The sequence below is a fragment of the Mauremys reevesii genome, linkage group 1 (genome assembly GCF_016161935.1).
Source record: "Mauremys reevesii isolate NIE-2019 linkage group 1, ASM1616193v1, whole genome shotgun sequence".
In the NCBI taxonomy this organism is placed as follows: domain Eukaryota; kingdom Metazoa; phylum Chordata; order Testudines; family Geoemydidae; genus Mauremys; species Mauremys reevesii.
Genome location: NC_052623.1, coordinates 325606503 through 325622229, shown reverse-complemented (window position 1 = coordinate 325622229; position 15727 = coordinate 325606503). Strand labels below are relative to the sequence as shown.

General features: G+C 41.3%; 1 long non-coding RNA gene across 1 annotated transcript in view; it reads left to right on the top strand.

Annotated features, from left to right (window-relative positions):
- Nucleotides 1-2723: 2723 nt before the first annotated feature.
- The window catches only part of LOC120383952, a 74692-nt gene continuing 61688 nt past the window's right edge, over nucleotides 2724-15727 (top strand). The window contains exon 1 of the long non-coding RNA XR_005588567.1: nucleotides 2724-2902. This is a non-coding gene — a long non-coding RNA (uncharacterized LOC120383952). The remainder of the gene's footprint in view (nucleotides 2903-15727) is intronic.

Sequence of the window (15727 nt, the reverse complement as noted above, 5' to 3'; positions counted from 1 at the left end):
GGCTAGAAATGTTATGAGAATATCCTCACTGGCAGTAGTTTTAACTTATTCTTTCTGATCCAAGCAGAAACCTCAAATTTCAGAGGTGTGTGAAAATGAAAAATACTGACCAAAGTTAACTCGTTTAATACAAATAAAAAAAAACTGACCAAACAAAGAAACCTCAAATAAACTTTAGTTTGGGTTGGTTCAAATTCTGGACAAGTTTTTGAAGAAGTTTCTTATTTATCCTGAACTAATTTGTATCTCCCTCAACTTTAAAGGGCATTAGATGTTAATACTAGTTTTTTTGTCTTCTGTAGGTTTTGAACCTGTGTTAAATCATAAGTAAAAATAAATTTACTAGTCTGTCCTTTGTCCCCATTTGTCTGCATCAGGGAGCAGCCACTCTACCTGACAGTACCTAAATCATTAAGAAGAGTCACCAGTTAATGTCATCTATTTGCTTATATTGAGTGTTAATTTTCCTAAAAATATAATGCAAATTTTAAAAATTTCATTGCATGTTTAGGCTTTTCAATTTGACACACCCAAACACTTTTTGTCAGCCTTTGCTCAACAGAAACCCAGGACTGCAAAGGCAGAATGTATAAGTCAAGACTGAACTACACTGGCAAAAGTTATGTGCAAATTTGGCACAATAAACGCCCACCCAGTGCCTGGCTCTTGACAGTGCTGTTACTCCTTCACTTTCACGAGCACAGAAAAACAAATTTATTTTTGAAGTGATAAAAACAAACCATTAAACCAGCAAGACATGTAAACCATTCACTTCTAAGTATGGAAATCACTATAATGTCTGAATTTTAAAGTAATGGTAAGAATAAGTTATCTGTGCAAACTTTTCTTTTGGTGGTAGCAGGCTTGTGAAACATTAATTTTGCTGCCAAGAAATATCAAACCCATTAAGTTATTACCAGATTTTTAGGTTTTGAACTTCTATGTTGCCTTGAAGTACTTATATGAATATAGCCTATAACTGACAGGTTTATTTTTAATAGTAGATACATGAGCTTCTGATTTCAGTCTGTGAATGAAAACTCAGACACATTACAAGCAGAGCAGGTAGGAAAATTTCTAGCTCACATTATCTGACATTTTCATTACAAGATCCCATTTTCAATTGCTTATAACTTTGCAAACTTTAAGCATTGAGGCTTTAATTTTTCCATGCCAGAATGACATTAGAGAAAAAGATGTTTTGCTGCATTAAAATACTGTTTTGTAGAGAAAATCTAGCACCTCTTTATCTTGGAACAAGGACTTGAAATTTGGCAGGAGGATTATCCTGGAGTCTGGATGTGCCTTTGGCTGGTCCCATGAAAATCTGCCCAAATTTGGCCAATTTATGAGCCTCTAAAAATCTGAGTTTGCACATGCTCAATAGAGACATGTGGTTTTGCAGTTATTTCTCTAAAGATTCCATCAAAGGGTGACCTGACTGATCATGCTCAATCCCAGGGTTGCAGGGTCTGAGCAGGACTTTCCCTAAAATTGCTTCTCCAAACTCCTGGTAAGTATGGTGGCAAGAGACACAAAACTGTCTCTTTTACAAAGGGTCATGGCTGATTCTCTATCACTAGCATTTTGTAAATCTAGATTGGCTGTGTTTTTCTGAATGATATGGTCTAGGAGTTGTTTTGGTAAAGTTCTATGGACTGTGGTATAGAACAGGTCAGACTAGATCCGGGATCGGCAACCTTTGTCACACTGCTCACCAGGGTAAGCACACTGGCAGGCCGGGCTGGTTTGTTTACCTACCATGTTCACAGGTTCGGCCGATCGCGGTTCCCACTGGCCGTGGTTCACCGCTCCAGGCCAATAGGGGAAGTGGTGGCCAGCACATCCCTCGGAATCTGTGAATCTCTCACAGAATGTCTTTCCAGTGATCTAAATGCTCCCACTAGTGACACCCTGACAAAATGGAGAACATGGAGGAAGCAGGAACATGAATGCAGAGGAGTAAGAAGCTGGGCCTGGAGATGTGGTGAGGGAGGTAACTGTGGCCAGGCACATGACTAGGATGAAAAGCCCAGGGTGTGTGGAAACTGGGATGAGGAAATAATAGGGGATTGCAGAAGGACTGGGTCATAAAGTCAAGTGGGATGGGGAACTGGGAAAAAAATTGGGGGAGAGTCAGGGATTGGGATGAGGATCTGAGGATCCAGTGGAGCAGGGTGGGGGTTATGACTGGGATTTGGAGCCAAGGATAGGTTGGGGACACGGGGTGGGAGGCTGGGACATTCAGCTGAGGAGGGTGGCTCTGGGTCTGGGTTGTGGAGCTGAGGAGTGGACAGGTTCAGGGGTAGAGGATTGGGTCTGGGCTGTGACTCCAAGGGAGAAGACTGGAACTGAGACTGGGAAGTGGAGCCAAGGGAGATGAAGGTAGACTGGTGTGATGAACTACCTCTAAGCCTGAGCCTTCCTAAACCTGAATGACCTCTGAGACTGAGTCTGTTTAAGCATGATGAGTCATCCCTGAACCAGAGAGTGTGATGAGTCATCAGAGGCAATTACCTGCAGGTCTTGTGATAGGTCCCATGCCATTCAACCAGGGTTCAGCCAATCCACAAGCAAATACTCAGTCAGATGATCCCTAGGCTGGGATATGGGCTCCTAACGTAAGCAATCTCTCTAGTCCACTCAGTGTCATTTGTGGGCTGAGAACATTCCTATTGTCTAGTAGTTCTAAACCGACTGTTCCAGTTCCAACCTGCCATTGCTCCTTCTCCTGCTCTTGCCTGATCCCACACTAGCCAAATGCTGTTCCAGACTTGGGCTGCTCCTGCCTCAGCCACCCACCTGTTGATTGTGATAACTGGGAATGACTTGTTCAGCTTCACAAATAAGTTGGAGAAAGCGTTTCAGAAATTTGGAATCTAAGGGCACAGGCAGAAGACTGGTAGGTCCAGTTAATAAAGTGGATACTTGGCTTATGTTATACAATGAATTTGAAGGTAAACAGAAGGAAATTTTATTATTTTTTCTGGGTGATGGAAAGCAAAAAATAAATAAACACCAGGGTTCATCTTGGAGATCTGGAGATTGTGGAGACTGAAACCCATGTACGTCCCATGGGAGGAAGCCAATCCCAATAGGGCAATAGGGGGAACTCTATAAAAGGCACTTCAGAGAACTTTTCTTCCCCTATGCTTGTCCCTTCACAGTCATTTTCCTGCGGGACTGAATGATCAGGCCACTTTTAAAAATGGAAGTGATGAGTGCAAACACAAGACAAATGTGTGCCTACAAGAAGGGTTAGGCGTCTGATGAAAAAGAGTAACACAAATAAGAATATAGGCTTGTTTAGGTTTGTCATGAATGCATTTTGGTAAATCAGTTTGTGAAGTGGGATATTGGGGTTTTGTGGCATATATTCTTTGCACATTATGGGTTAATGTAAGTAATTATTACAATTTGTCCTCTGATTGTCCTTCTCCTTTCCTGCTATACATTCCTTTCATTTATTTGCATGGAAAACTGTGAAAATAAGTGTAAAAGAGAGCAAGAAAATAACTGAGGAGTGGGCATTTTGTTTCTGAAGAAAGCAATATAAGAAATCCATAAAATGAGAGGTGAGACTATGATGTCACAAGTGTAGCATGGGCACTGGGGGTTTGGGATTCATTTAGATCAGCGAGAGGGGAAAATAACAGAAATAAGACAAGAAGATCCATTATTTCTGTGTGTGTGCAAGTATGTATGTATGTGTGTGATAGAGATTTTGTTTAAACCATATAAACTCTATAAAAGAAGGAATGGTTAAGCTTGCAAAGGACTGGTAACATCAATACAGATCATAATTAAGTATTCCAAAACTTAGATTTCATAGTAGCTGAGAGGAAGAATGGTCTGGTGGTTAGAGTACTGGCCAGGGACTTACAAGACTTGGCTTCAGTTCCTTCTTCTTCTGCAAACTTCCCTGTTGGACAGGTCACTCAGAGCTAGGGTTACCAGATGGCAACTGTGAATAAATGGGACAGGGGGTGGGGGGCAATAGGCGCCCATATAAGAAAAAGTCCCTAAAACCAGGACTGTCCCTTTAAAAATGGGATATCTGGTCACCCTACTCAGAGTGAGAACCATGAAGTGACTCAGGAATTGCAACGTTGAACACCATGGTTCGTAGAAAACCACAGGAACAATGCTGTGATCCACAAAGCTGAGTTAGGTGCCTATGTTCCCTATGCAACAAATAGGAGAGATAGGAACCTAAGAATGTAATCCACAAATGCCAGCATGCTAAGTATGGAGTCACCTACATTAGCCAGTAGGAGATGCTAATGAGAGGGTTGTGTCCTAATCCTCACCCCTCTCTCAGAGATAGAGATCATCTTAGTGATCCACAAATAGGAACCCACTGTTTGGAGTCAGGTGCTTAGGAGCCTAGGATGCTTTGTGAGGAAATGAGTTAGGTGCTTGCCTCACTCTTTCACTCTACACAAAATGGTGGCAGCAGGAGGAGAAGGTAGTAGTGTGGCTGTGCACTTTATAACTTTTATCCTGGTGGTTAGAGCACTTGCCTGGGATGTGGGAGACTCAGATTCAATTCCCCCCTCTTTGCCAGAGGGGAAGGAAGGATTTGAACAGGGGTCTCCCAGTTCTCAGGAGAGTTCTGAGTTACATGCCAATAATTTACATTAAATTATTCAATAAATAATTGTGAATATACAAGAAAAAGCATAATATTGGCAAATAAAAAAGTGCAAAAATTTAAATAATTTCCCTGTACAAATTATTTGTCTAGCTCGAGTAAGATGATAATAAAATGAATGAGAGCCACTTTTCATATCTGCTTGCTAATGTAAATAAAAATAATGGGTATCGTACATCTGATATTTGCTATGTCTACTTTTTTATGCACTTCTGTTGTCCATTGTTCTTCCTCTCATCTTCCACATTGGATTCTGTGTTCTTGTTATCACATCATTCAGTTAATACAGTCTACCTCACCACACCCTTTTTTCTTTCTCCAAACCTCATTACTATACTTTTTTTCTATTCTTCTCCATAATTCTGGGCCTCTTTTCCTATTCCTGTGCACCAGTGTCCTGATCTAATGTCCATTGAAGTCAGTGCTTCCATTCACTTCAATGGGTATTTGATCAGTCTCCAGGGATCCACATGATATTCACTGATAACCTTCCTGAAAAATCCTTTCTTCCAAAGATCTCTAAATATAACTTATTGCAACAAAAGCTGTTACAGTTCCATTAAATTAAGCAGCTCACCCCATTCTCTGGGTTTCTCGTTGTTTCCTTGTTTTTCTCCATTTAAGCTGTAAGCTTCTAAAGGCACGGTTAATGTCTTTTTATAAATCGTAGAGCACTTACCTCAGTTATGACACTTAACAAATAACAATAAATAAAAACACTAATCTCTCTCATTATAAGAATACTGCAGAAGCTGCAAGGGAGAAATTAACTGAAGAGCCACTTTTTTGTTGCCTATATCATGCTATTAAAAAGACGAAAAAGTAGGATTTTATTTTTTTTCCTTGTGTGCTCGTGTGACATGCAGAGATAGAGACTGTACAATATTTGAACTGAAGCTCTCCCACACTCATTAGGTTTAATTGGTGCACTTTATACTTATCCTTGTCCTCCAGGATGAGAAGAGTTTAGGCGGTGTGTGTGTAATTTTGTTATCCAAAAAAGCTGCAGGAGCCAAAATGATCGGATATACTGTTGACAGTAGGCACCCGGGTGCATAGAATTCAGATGCTTCTTCAGTCGTTGAGCCTTTAGCAAGTAAATATGCAACATTTCCCCAGCAGTGCATTGGGAGATTTTACTGCTTGACACTTTATATACATTTAGTGTTTGGAGGCGGAAGGAGATAATCCCTCCATTTCATTTGCTTTATCCACCATCACCACACTCAATAAATGGCCTACCTCAAGGCAGAGCTCTCTGGAGCTGAGAGGCTGGATGTGGTTCCTTAAAGAGTACGTGAATGCCACTCAATATCAATTGCAGCAAATGTACAGTATACAAATAGTGACTGAGGACAATAGCTTTAAAATATTACTTGAAAGTCAATAGAGTTCCTATGTTACAGCTCCTGCCTGAAGTTGAAGGCCTGGGCAATATTACAAAATGGAAAGAACTATTTTTCCACAGGGGCTATTTCCCGCCCTGGTTCTTTCTCTCTGAGCCAGTCTGTACTTATTGGGGCTGCCTTCACCTTCTGCTGCTTTACCAAGGCAGAAGCAATATTCAGGGGAGGACTGGAAAATTCTGGAGGTTTGTCCTTTCAGCTAGAGCTGCCTTAGGCTGAGAAGGGGCAGCATGTGGGGGTGCAGCTTCTGCCTAGCCCCAGCAGGAACTTACTAAGAAAGAGTGTCTCTCTAATCTATGCACCTATCACCTTAGTGCTAAATAGTCACTGCAGGGCAGCAAAGCACCCTTCCCTTAATCCCCTCAGGTTGTGACTCCTGCTGAGTCCCCCTTCCTGCCAAGTGGATATCCGAGCCAGCCTGCAGAGACGCTGGAAGCAGCCAATACATTTTTGAGGATCTTCGTATAGGACAGTGGTTCTCAACTCGGGGTCCAGGGGTCGCTGGGGGACCCTGAGTAGGTTTCAGGGGGTCCTCCAAAATAAATCAGAATGCTGGGCCGGCATTGTACTTGTTGGGGCCCAGGGCAGAAAGCTGAAGCCCGAGCCCTGCTGCCCAGGGCTGAAGCCCAAGCCCAAGCCCACGCCCCACTGCCCAGGGTTGAAGCCAAAGTCTGAGCAACTTAACTTCGCAGGGCTGCCTGTTGTGTCAGGCCCCAGGCTATTCCCCTGCCTGCTACCCCACTAATGCTGGCCCTAGCTTTTAATCTACTGGATATGCAGAAAAAACAGTTATTGCGGCACAGACGGGCTGTGGATTTTTATGGCATGTTGGGGGGGCCTCAGAAAGAAAAACGTTGAGAACCTCTGTTCTAGGGGGGAGTCAGGAGGTATGTAACTGGCACTTGTTGCTACTGGTAGTGCTTTTCAAACTGACACAGCACATGTGAGTGATGACAACTAATAGACACTATTGCCCTCCCACCTGAAGGTCAAAAGAAGAAATCTATTTTTAATCATCTGACCAGTTTTAATCAAGGGGAATTATTTAAAAAAAATTAAGAATGTTGAATATCTCAAGGGACCTATCCTGTTCCCATTGTACTTAATTTAAAATGCATCACTGCCTTTAATAAGATCAAAATTGGCCCCTAAATATTTATGTACATAACACTCAGTTTACATGGATTAAACATAAAGTATTGAAACTTCTTAATGAATTTCACTGTTATCATGGCCAAAAAGTCAAACCAGGTTACTTAACATTAGACTCCTAAGTCTGGGCTAGATTGTGACTAGCTGTGGCGTAGGCGAGCATGAGGCAATCTCTTACTTCCCTGAACTGGCTACCCCTATTACTGGCAACAACACTGGGGGAAAAGTGCATCATCTCCAGGATCACCCCCCACCCACCCACACACACACACCACTCCCTCTCGCACATGCGGATAAGCAGGGGTGGAGGATGGACAGATCCAAGGCTCTGTGCTCCCCTCCCCCCTGCATACCCCAAACACATTGGCCAGCATTTGAAGGGAAGAAATCTGTGTCAAATATAGGACTGTCACACGTTACTTCCCACTGGAGCAACAGGAGTCTGGAAACTAGACTGTGAGTGAGTTCCACATCTGCTCCGGCAGCCCCTTTAACTGGGGCTTGTGGAAAAAACATGATTTTGTTACTTATACGTAAGCACCTAAATAAATGGCCTGATTTTCAGCAGCTCTGAGCACCTGACACTCAAGTCAGAGATGTTAAATAGACTCTAGAATCCCTGCCTATTGCCTCCTAGCTACTGACTCTGCTTCTCTCAGATTCTTCACCTAAAGCCATTGTCTTCTTCTACTCTAATTTTTTCACCTTCTTCCATAGCGCACTCAGAGCTACCTCCTTCTCAACTTTCAAATTTCTCTCATTAACATACTTGCCTTGAGCCACCTCTCCTAATACTGACCCTATATAATAAATAATATAAATAATAAATATAGTCATGAGTATATGTTAATATATAGAGGAAAGTATGTTGTCCTAATAACTGTTTGACTTTCAGCCTAAGTATAGTATGTATTTATGTGTAATATGCACATGTAAACTCTTGGGTCAGAGTCTGGGATGTTTAATAATGCTTTGTACAGGGATGAACACATTGACGATGGTAATAAAAACAGTATGTATCAAAATAAAGGGGGTGATTCTGGTTTGCACCTTTTAAGAGGTGCTGTACAGAAGTCCCATCCCAGGGAAAGGGGGATAAAGTGGTTGGTTCTGGGCTGCTCTTGGGGCCAAAACAGGTCTTGAAATAACATAGGCAGCTCTACATGGCTGTCTAAGTTGCAGGAAGGAGCTTAACCTCACTGCCTATGGGCAGCTCAGAATTCCCACAGCATTGCTGATACATCTACGTCATGATTCCTATGCCAGGGCTTGTGTGGAGGGTCATTGGAAGACAGCCAATGGACATCAGATGCAGTGATAATCTCACGCAAAAATTAGAAAAGAAAATAAACATATTCTACAAACATTTCAGTCTCTTGGTGTGGCCGGCCAAATTCTCAGCTTCACTTTGAAAAGAAATGCATTCCACTTTAATATACTGCCACACTTTATATCAATGGTTCATTTATATGTAGTCCATTAAAAGAGTGACTAATATATTCTCGCAGCAAAATTGTTTCATATCTTTTGTTCTCAATTAAGCAAACCAAAAAGAAGGAAGTAGCATTGTATGAATAAGCATTGTATTGACCCATCATAAATTCGGTGTTAGCATAGCTGGGTTACCGTTTGGAATAATATTGTGTGAACTGCATCAACTCTGTTTAAAACACCATGAGTAAGACAAGAGCTGTACCTGTCATTTCTGTGTTGAAAAGCACTGACCCTTTAAGAGAGAATTAATAGACGTGGACTGTGATGACACTTTAATTCCATTATTTCAACACCGACATTGTAATGACTGCTCAGATTAAGTAAGAATCACCTCAGGAAACAATAAATGGATAAAACTTTCTTTTTATCTCTATGTGCACAAAAAATGTGGTATTTATAGAGGTAATACAGGGATAAAGGCATCAAAAATGTCCTGGGAAGAAAAGATCATTTGTCTAAACAAACGTATAATGACCAATTTATCTCAGTCATACCTTTCTAATTTTGACAATACTTTTTTCGGTCCAAACCTTCTATACCAATATCCAACAATCTTTTAAATCCATGTGTAGTGTTTTTTATGTAATGTGTTACTTGCCAATGTACTCCATATATTAACTATGCTTTAAACATAAATTATATGAACCCAATTTTATTTAACTTCCTAACTTTCACACATTGTCCCCTGGCTTTTGACATCATCACCAGTATGAACACTTTAGCAAGTTATAAACTATCACTACTCTTCATAAACTTGAATACACTCTCAGCTCTTCCAGTTGGTATGGGTACTGCCACCTTTTCATGTTCTCTGTATGTATAAATATCTCCTGTCTGTGTTCCATTCTATGCATCCGAAGAAGTGAGCTGTAGCCCACGAAAGCTTATGCTGAAATAAATTTGTTAGTCTCTAAGGTGCCACAAGTACTCCTGTTCTTCTTTCAGCATGGAGAGGCACTGTTGTTACACAGGGAATTATCTCAAGATCTTACAAAGCTCACTGTGATCGAGTCATTCCATTTTATTCAACGAAAAGAATGGTATAATGGGATTTTGTAGTAAATAGCTTGAAAGTGGACTTGATAAATATGCAACTTTTGCCATCTTGGTACATTTCCTTCAAACATTTTTTTTCTCTAATAGAAAAAAAATTCCCATGTCAGCCATTTGAATTTATTATTAATTTTTCCAAGGATCAACACAATAATTTATATAAAAAAGCCAAGATTTAAAACAAAGCATTATGAACCATAAAAGGAATCACAATAAAATAACATTTCCTTGCAGCCTTTGCTTCTGGCAAAAGGTCTTCAACCTGGCTTGTTGCTTTGACCCTCCTGTCCCCCTTCTGCTGACTCCCCTTTTTCACTCTAACAAACACAAACTACGTGTCTTCATTTTTAAGGCCATTTGCAGCTTAACACTCTAGCCTACCTATCATCTTTCATAAATTATTGAGCCACTGGCACCTACCTTGGCTTCACCAGTGATGCTAGCCTTTATTGCCCATTAGTTACATTTTGTCCCAAGCACTGTTGCACTTTCTCCTGATGAAAAGAAGATGGTCCCTGTAAAATTCCATGATGCCACTGCATTATCCTTGAAATCTCTCCTTAAATTTCACTTCTGATATGCTGCCTAAAAATGCTTGACAGATGGCTTCATGTAACAGCTGCTTATTCCACCAATCTTAATGGCCTTGCTGTCCACCTGTTTGTTAGAACATAAGAATGGCCATACTGGGTCAGACCAATGGTCCATCTATCCCAGTATCCTGTCTTCCAACAGTGGCCAATGTCTGGTGCTTCAGAGCAAATGAACAGAGTAGGTATTCATCAAGTGATCCATCCTCTGTCATCCATTCTAAGGTACTGGTAAACAGAGGCTAGGGACACTTCAGAGAATGGTTTTGCATCCCTACCCATCCTGGCTAATAGCCTTCAGTGGATCTATCCTCCATGAATTTATCTAGTTCTTTCTTGAATCCTGTTATAGTCTTGGCCTTCGCAACATCCTCTGGCAAAGAGTTCCACAGGTTGACTATGTGTTGTGTGAAATTATATCCACTAGTTGTGTCTTGTCTTTTTTTTCAGATTGTGTACTCTTTAAGGCATGTACCATATTTTCAGTGTATGTGAGTAAGTACAGTGACTACTGCACAAGACCCTGATGCCTTTAGGTGCTACTGCAATACACACAGATAAATAAGCCTACAATTTCAATTTCAGATTGAATGCATTATGGGATTATTAGAACTTCAATATGTGGAAAATCCTGATAAACATGACTGAGTTAGAATCCATCAGGATTACAGAAGGAAGGAAGGAAATCCCAATTTAAATTCCACCCACACTTAATGGGCTGGAAAAGTAAACTAGTCACAGCAGGACTCAGCCTTTTCTTTTATCTATGTGATGTTCAATTGCTTTCTATATCCCAGATTTTGGAGAACACTCAAATACTGGAGGAGAATCAGTCCTTCAGTTTTAATGGAGTTATTTTTACACATCAATATTAATTTTAATAGCTTTTACCAATCTTCTTTCCTCGATTTGTAATAATTGTGTAGATATATAGGTCTTAAGTGACTTCACTGGAAGTTGGATCAGGCTCTTAAGTGGTTATAAGATTTGTGGAGGATGTGGGGCTGCTTGTGACAGAAATTTCAATCCCATGAAATTGGGGACCATTGTATTAAATGTATGAATGTTTTATATGTGATTGTGTTTAATGGGGTAACCAGGGCTGGTGTTAGACTTGCTGGGGCCCGGGGCCAAAGCCAAAGCCAAAGCCCAAGGGCTTCAGCCCTGGGTGGCAGGGCTCAAGGTTACAGGACCCCAACTGGGGCTGAAGCCTTTGGCCCCCCTTGCCCGAAATGATAGGGCTCAGGCTTAGGCTCTGACCCTCCAACCTGGGGCTGCAGAACTCAGGGGGCTCAGGCTTCGGTCCCTCCCCCTGGGTTCGTAGTGGTCGCAGTGCAATGAAGTTTGAGAACCCCTGGCTTAGAGTAAGATCAGATTCAAAGATAAAATAGTAAGGAAAAGCAAACACATAGAAGTTGCACAGAAAATAACCATAAAGACGCAACCTCAGGCTTTATACCTCTATATTAGCTAAATTCCCTTCTCTCATACAAGTTACCTGTTGCCTCTTAACTGTTCCCCAGTGTGCCCTCTATCCTAGAAGGGATCCTATGTTTCCCGGACTGCATTTCTGGATAGCCTTCATTTACAATCTCTGCCCTTTTAACAGGGTTTGCAGGTTTTTTCTCTCTGACTATAGTAATTCATGGTTACACAGAGTAGGAGAAACTCCCTCCTTTGCTAGTTTTCCACGACTGGGGTTTTCTTTTCAATTTCAATGCCTTTACCATTAACTTTCATGGTCTTTCCCCAGGTTGTATAATGTTAGGTGCTTGGGGTAGTGTAAATAATTAGCCTTGGAAATGTCTCCCCTGTCCCCACCTAATTGCTTCCCCACACTGCTGTGAGGTGATGCTGTAGTTCAGGGATGGCCAAATTTTTGGCCCAAGGGCCACATCTGAGTATGGAAATTGTATGGCAGGCCATGAATGTTCACGAAATTGTGGGTTGGGGTGTGGGCCATGGCTGGGGGTGCTGGCTCTGGAGTGTGGCCAGAAATGGGTTCCAGCTGTGGGAAGGGGCTCCGAACTGAGGCAGGGGGTTGAGATGTATGTGGGGGGGGTGAGAACTCTGGCTGGGGATGCAGGCTCTGGGGTGGGTCTGGGGATGAGGGATTCAGGGTGCAGGACAGTGCTTCGGGCTGGGGACCGAGGAGTTCAGAGGTTAAGAGGGGATCAGGGCTGGGGCAGGGGTTTGGGGCATGGGAGGGGGTCAGAGTTGTGGCTCTGGGCGGTGCTTACCTCAAGCAGCTCCCAGAAGCAGCGACATGTCCCCACTCTGGTTCCTATGTGGAGGCATGACCAGGAGGCTCTGTGCGCTGCCCTGTCCGCAGGCACTGCTCCTGCAGCTCCATTGGCTGTGGTTCCCAGCCAATGGGAGCTGCAGGGGCAGAGCTTGGGATGGGGGCAGCATGCAGAACCCCCTGGCTAGCCCTATGTGTAGGAGCTGGAGGGCAGACATGCTGCTGCTTCTGGGAGGCATGCGCAGTCGGGTAAGTCCTTGACCCTGCTCCCCAGTTGGAGCACCAGAGCAGGGCAAGTCCAAGACCCCACTCCCGAGTGGGAGCTCAAGGGCTGGATTAAAACATCTGGAGGGCCAGATGCAGCCCCTGGGCCATAGTTTGCCCACCCCTGCTGTAGTTGCACTTTGGTTACAGTTAGGCATGTTGATTAATCGCAGTTAACTCACGTGATTAACTCAAACAAATTAATCATGATTTTAAAAATTAACCGTGATTAATTGCAGCTTTAATTGCACTGTTAAACAATAGAATACCAATTGAAATATATTAAATATTTTAGCATGCTTTTCTACATTTTCAAATATATTGATTTCAGTTACAACACAGAATAGAAAGTGTACAGTGCTCATTTTATATTATTATTTTTATTACAAATGTTTGTACTGTAAAATGATAAAAGAAATAGTATTTTTAATTCACCTCATAGAAGTACTGTAGTGCAATCTCTTTATCGTGAAAGTGCAACTTACAAATATAGATTTTTTTTGTTACATAACCACACTCAAAAACAAAACAATGTAAAACTTCAGAACCTACAAGTCCACTCAGTCCTTCTTTACTAAGACAAACATGTTTGTTTATATTTATGGGAGATATTGCTGCCTACTTCTTATTTAGAATGTCACCTGAAAGTTCGCATAGCACATTTGAAGATGGCATTGAAAGGTATTTACGTGCCAGATATGCTATACATTTGTATACCCCTTCATGCTTTGGCCACCATTCCACAGGACATGCTTCCATGCTGATGATGCTCATTAAAAAAATAATTCATTAATTAAATTTGTGATGGAACTCCTTGGGGGATAATTGTGTGTCTCCTGCTCTGTTTTACCCACATTCTGCTATATATTTCATGGTATAGGAGTCTGGATGATGACCCAGCAAATGTTGTTCATTTTAAGAACACTTTCACTGCAGATTTGACAAAACACAAAGAAGTTACCAATGTGAAATTTCTAAAGATACAGCACTCGACCCAAGGTTTAAGAATCTGAAGTGCCTTCCAAAATCTAAGAGGGATGAGGTGTGGAGCATGCTTTCAGAAGTCTTAAAAGAGCAACACTCTGATGCGGAAACTACACAACCGGAACCACCAAAAAAGAAAATCAACTATCTGCTGGCGGCATCTGACTCAAATGATGAAAATGAACATGCGTCAGTCCGTGCTACCTTGGATCATTATCGAGCAGAACCCATCATCAGCATGGACACATGCCCTCTGGAATAGGGGTTGAAGCATGAAGGGACATATGAATCTTTAGTGCATCTGACATGTAAATATCTTATGATTCTAGATACAACAGTGCCATGCAAATGCTGTTCTCACTTTCAGATGACATTGTAAACAAGAAGCGAGCAGCATTAACTCCCGCAAATGTGAATACACTTGTTTCTCTGAACGATTGGCTGAACAAGAAGTAGGACTGAGTGGACTTGTAGGCTCTACAGTTTTACATTGTTTTGTTTTTGAATGCAGTCATTTTTTTTACATAATTCTACATTTGTAAGTTCAACTTTCATGATAAAGAGATTGCACTACAGTACTTGTAATGGGGAATTGAAAAATACTATTTCTTTTTTTTTACAGTGCAAATATTTGTAATAAAAATATAAATTGAGCACTGTACACTTTGTATTTTATGTTGTAATTGAAATCAATATATTTGAAAATGTAGAAAACATCCAAAATATTTAAATGATATTCTATTATTGTTTAACAGCACGATTAATCACATGATTAATCACAATTATTTTAATTGTTTGACAACCCTAGTTACAATTACAATTTTCTACACATATATACATGTGTACATTTGTAACCATAAACTGTACAGATACCTCCTAATGACCATCAAGTTCATAACATTACATGCTTTCATAAAAGACTGCACCTGATTTTATATAAACACACAAAATAACATTGTATACAACCAGTTGATTCAATTGATTATTCTTTGGGGTTTCCCTCTGTTCTCCCCTTGCGGTGTCTGGACTCTGATTGTCACTGTGTGATTAAGGCAAGTCTCTAAGCCAGTAAACTATTTCAGAGAGTTACCATCCTTGGATTGGCTTGCATATACTGATTCAAACTGTTTTCAAGAGACTAAGGCCAAGTCTACACTACATTGCTAAGGGGTGTGAAAAATAGTTATACTGACCCTAACCCTCTGTATAGATGGTGCTATGTTGACAGGAGAGATTCTGCCATTGTCATAGTTACTACCTCTTGGGGAGGTGGATTTACTATGCTGACAGGAGAAACTCTCCCGCTGGCATAGGAGCACCTTCACTAAAGCGGCACCAGTGCTGCTGTGCCACTGTAGCGCTGTACATGAAGACAAGCCCTAAGAGACAAAGAAATAACTTAGGATACATAAAGGCTGAGTTTAAACAGACTTGGGGTCTTCCTTTCAACTCAGCAAATGGGCAGGAACTTTAGTCCAAGGGGCCCACAACCTTGCTGTGGGATTGGAGGAATCCTAAAATTTGACTGGGCACTCCTAAAGTGGACCATGGTGGGGAATGCAGGTGAAGTTACCATGAAACTGCAATGTTGCTTTGTACTAATTTTATTAAAACTGTATTTGGCCTAGTTATTGAAATATACTGTATAACTAGATAAGGGTTAGTGGAATGTTAATTATATGCCAATTCATTGGGGCAGTTGTAAAAACAAGCAGGAAGTCAACATAGTGGCTCCTCAGATTAAAAAATAATAATCTTGGCTCACACTTCGAAAATAATGAGGAAAGCTTTGAGGAGCCTCAGTCTCCTCTCCTCCATGAAGATGCAAGTCTTGTTTTGCCAGGCTGGGAGCATAGAAAACAAAAGGGCACCGAACAATTAAATAGAC